We start from the raw sequence: 4,268 nt of genomic DNA, 5'->3' as shown, positions 1-4,268 counted from the left end.
GAAAACAAAGTATCTAGGACATGACTCAAACCAGTAAGTCTGAAGGACTATGTTGCATGAAGGACTCAAAATCATAAGAAAGTGCCTACACAATTTCTAAATAACATTATTTGTGTTAACCAAAAGAAAAAAGAAAAATCATTGAAATACTCTATTCAACAAAACTTACATTCAAGCACGTGATACAAGTAGCATTGTGGAAATGAAAGGTAATACAATACCTGGTAAAACATTTTCAGTCTTGGCTCAAGTGCATTCAACAAAAATCACCCATCCACACCCATTTCTTTACTGTGAAAAAACCTTAGCTCTTTTTAATTAAATAAATGCTCTATTACAGTAGCTTTTTATCTTCCTGAGAAATGTGAGTCAGTCAATAAAAAAAACCATCAAAGAAGTTACTTAACACCTGAAAGCAATAATTTACACTAATGCCAACCCTTTGAAAGCGGAGGGGAACTTTACCTTCTTGACGTATGTAATTTCCCTTGAGTTAATTTCTGTTATTGCTATGTAGAAAATAAGGTTTATTCATAGAGGACAAAGATGTAAAAGTCTTTTTTTTTAGAATCTGTTTTAAAATATATCCAGTAAAAAAGTGGAACGATATTTCTGCAGCTACTTCGGTCTTTTCTACAACTTCTGAAATGTTGATAATCTTTAATATTATCAAAATATGCTTAATTAGGTTTAAAATATTAAAATTTTATAAAGTTCCTTTATCGATAAAGAACAAGCCATAATCTGATATTAGTTATATCAGTGTAACCTCAGAGAAGTCACACCTTGATTTACTGAACTGTTTGCTTGTTTTTTTTTTTCTTGCAAATTTCTGAGGTTGGGTAAAGCTAATCATCCCATATTATCTTCAGTTTAGCCAATGAACTGCTGGTCAGTTTTGAACTGCTTGACAATTTCTTTCCAAGATAACAGGGAGTAGGATTCCTGTTCAGGAATCATATGCAGCTGCTCCAATAGCCTGTGCAGCTGCTGCCTTATTCAGCTGGGCAGGGGTGCTGGAGCTGCACCTGCACTCATCGCCTTCCAGCACAGAGCCCGTAGCTACCATTGCTATTTGCAATGAAATAACAAAATCAGGATCCAGAGGCTGAGGCTCAGGTGACTTGCTTATCCTAAGTCATGCAAACCATTTTGATTGTATACTACTATTTTTTTACACTGGAAACAAAGTAAAACATTTATGGGCTTCTTAATAATTTTCTTCATAGTGCTTAACATGGGTACTTTGAAGCAGAATTGTCATACCAGCTCAGATGCAAAGTCCCTCTAAACCAGAGCTACAGTTTGAAAACTCCGTAGTGAGCATTAGTCTACCCTTTCATAAGTACTCAAACTAGACCTTTTTCAAACTCTTAAAACATTAAATTAGTTTTTTCAAAACTGCTATCATCATTTGTTGTAAGTTTGTCTCCTAGTTACTCATCTGTGTGTCAGATCACCTACAAAGGTTTGGTCACCGTGATCTTCTCTGGCAGCAGCTTCCACAGAATCATCTGGCATTCCAGAGAGAGCATTTCTTCTGCATCAGATGGACGTTTGACACTCTTCATCTCACTGAATGTCACCTTGTCTTTTGCTCTTGGACTGGGAGAATGACATGGAAATGAGACAATTTTCATGCAATAGGCAAATTGATACTGAACAAGATAATACTGGATGAAACGTAATTATGACATGCAATAATGCAAAAATCGAAAGCAAGTATTCCTAAATATCAAGAAACATTTGTTCTATGCTGTGTCTTTTTTCTTAGTCTGCTTTTCCTTTAAACACTTGCACAGCTGCAATTCTCTGAGCAAATTCAGAAGTTAGTTACTCAGGATTCTTTGCATTACAGATTAATCAAGACTTTTGCAAAATATGCCAAGACACCCATCTCCCTGAAGTCAATAGGAGTATTTGAAGTAGAGATTACTATGATTAAAGGTGGTAGAGTTTGTATCTCTATTCAATGTTATTTTTCAACAAATCAGCTGAATTAATCTCACCTTGTCCATTCTTGAAGTGTTACATTGGGTAATGATGCACGTTTTCTCCTTCACTGAATTTAGTACCACTTCTGTTTGAGCCAGTTCAACAATTATGAGGTTTAAAAGGAGGAAAAATCCCCAGAGATGGCACAAATGGGAAAAAAAAAAGAAACAAATGGAGAGCAAAGAGAGAGTAAAAAACTCTATTTTACCTCATTTCCTTTGGAAAAATCCACTAGATAAAGTGAAAGCAGTAACATATACCAACTGGGTTTAGTAAAATATTTTGACATTGCCTTGCATGACATTCCCCTAAGCCAAAGAAGGAAATATTATCTTGAACAAATGACCTTATGATAAATGCATAACTAATTGAAAAATCATACTCAAAGAGAAGTTGTCAATGTTTCTCTCACAAACTGATAACACATTTCTGCGGCACCCTCTTCTATTCTTTACTTTCATTAAAAACATGAATAGCAGTACAGAGACTACCCGTGCCGTTTGTAAGTCATGCAGAGCTGAAAGCACATTTGAGGCTGACGTAGCAGTTCAAACCAGTCCTGACAAATTAGAGAAATGGTCCAAAAGCAACATGATGAAATGGAAAAGAAAGAAAAAGGCAACAGTTGGGAGAGGAAATTGAACACACAAACAGAATATCAGGAATAACTAGATAGGAAGAATGCTAGAACAAAAAAAAAAGGTCGAGGAAGGGAGGTTAAAGTGGACCACAAACTAACTCCACGTGAAAAATGTGATACTATTAATAAGTAACAGGCTGTGGCAAGTAACACAAAGGCGGTAATTATTCTTTATTCTGTACACATAAGGCCTCAGCTGGAGTCCAGTTTTCCCTACCCTGCTATAAAAACAAAGTAGACCAATTGAATAGAATTAGAAACAGTAGAAAAGAGATAAAAATATACCTAGAGTGAAACAATATTAGGGAAAATATAGCAAATAGATTTAGTCTAGAAAGGAGAAGACAGAATACATGAGCAAAGAATTTTGCATAAGTCTGCACCTAATTGGTGATGAAGCTATAAGGAGCCTGTGTATACAAATGGCAGGTGAAAACACAATGGAGTGCCACTGGTAGTCTTGATATCTGGATCATTTAAAGCTCATTATCAAAACCAGATGTGATTGTACCCTACATTCAGATTCAGTTTACAAGCAAACCCATTGTTGATACATTGAAACGCTGATGGCATTTCTATCTCATTCAATTTCAACAGATTTTATCTCTTTTTCTGTTTCTCTCATCTGTTTCTGGTATTTCTTCAGATTTAAAGGAATAGTCAACATTTCCCCTCTGAAGCTTTTCTCAAAGCTGCCTGAATTCACTGAAAAAAAAAAAATTGAGTGTTAACACAACAGGGATCGCTTCCTAAATTTAAATTTCAGTCTATAATTGAGAAAAAAAGTAATAAAGTTTTTCAGTGGTTATCAAAAAGGCAGAGCCCTCTCTGACGAATGTTATTTCCAGCCACCATTACACACTGTTTGAGATCTAGAACGACCACGAAGTACATATCTCACTTTGAGCTCAGTATAACTAAGTACAGACAATGTTTAGCCACAAAATATCTTGTAACTAGTGAGGTAATGTATTGAATTTAATTTTAAGAATGTTCTAACTGTATGTTGAGGACATTTTAGACTCATTTTGGCAGTGTTTGATTTCTGAATATCACTAGTGCCATGTTTAGAGTGGATCTCTATCAACTAAGCAGAAACTGAACCCAATCTTCTGCTAAGGGGAATGAGATCTTCTAAGCTAGCCCCATCTCCCAGCTCATGTATTTTATACCACTCAACATCCACATTTTTGTTTTGGTTTCATGTAATGTTAACCACCCTGAGTATGATGACTTCCACAGGGAAATCCCACCTTCATTCCTTTGTCCTCAGTTACCAGAAACAGCTAAAATTTCTAAATCCCTCTCAGTGCAGAGTGGCAGTTGCAAAAGATCTCAACCATAAAAGCCCAGTGAGCTACAGAAAGGTCATAGGAGGATTATGAATGATTTTGCATTCTCATTGTGAAATGGAGAGATGCCAACATAAACTGAAGCAAAGGCTGGCTTTTACTCATGCCCATTAGCCATAAAAACAAACATGAATTCCACAGAGCACAGGGAGATTGTGTGGGGAAAACAAGGGAGTTGGGGGTTAAAACAGGTGCAGGATTGATATGATGGCATGGTCTTAAAACCATGTAGGCACTACCTCAGGGCTGTTGGCAACCTTGATTATCGCTTTGTTCAATCC

General features: G+C 36.2%; 1 long non-coding RNA gene across 1 annotated transcript; it reads right to left on the bottom strand.

Moving 5' to 3' along the window:
• Positions 1–1,340: 1,340 nt before the first annotated feature.
• LOC130611228 (uncharacterized) lies at positions 1,341–3,967 on the bottom strand. The gene is made up of 3 exons (XR_008975197.1): positions 3,889–3,967; positions 2,010–2,080; positions 1,341–1,599 (listed from the first exon to the last, which is right to left on the bottom strand). It is a non-coding gene; the product is annotated as an uncharacterized LOC130611228 (long non-coding RNA).
• Positions 3,968–4,268: the final 301 nt, after the last annotated feature.

The sequence above is a fragment of the Pezoporus wallicus genome, unplaced genomic scaffold (genome assembly GCF_028554395.1).
Source record: "Pezoporus wallicus isolate ANWC-B61680 ecotype Strahan unplaced genomic scaffold, APGP_CSIRO_Pwel_v1 contig_161, whole genome shotgun sequence".
Classification (NCBI taxonomy): Eukaryota; Metazoa; Chordata; class Aves; order Psittaciformes; family Psittacidae; genus Pezoporus; species Pezoporus wallicus.
This window is presented reverse-complemented; position numbering and strand designations above follow the sequence as displayed.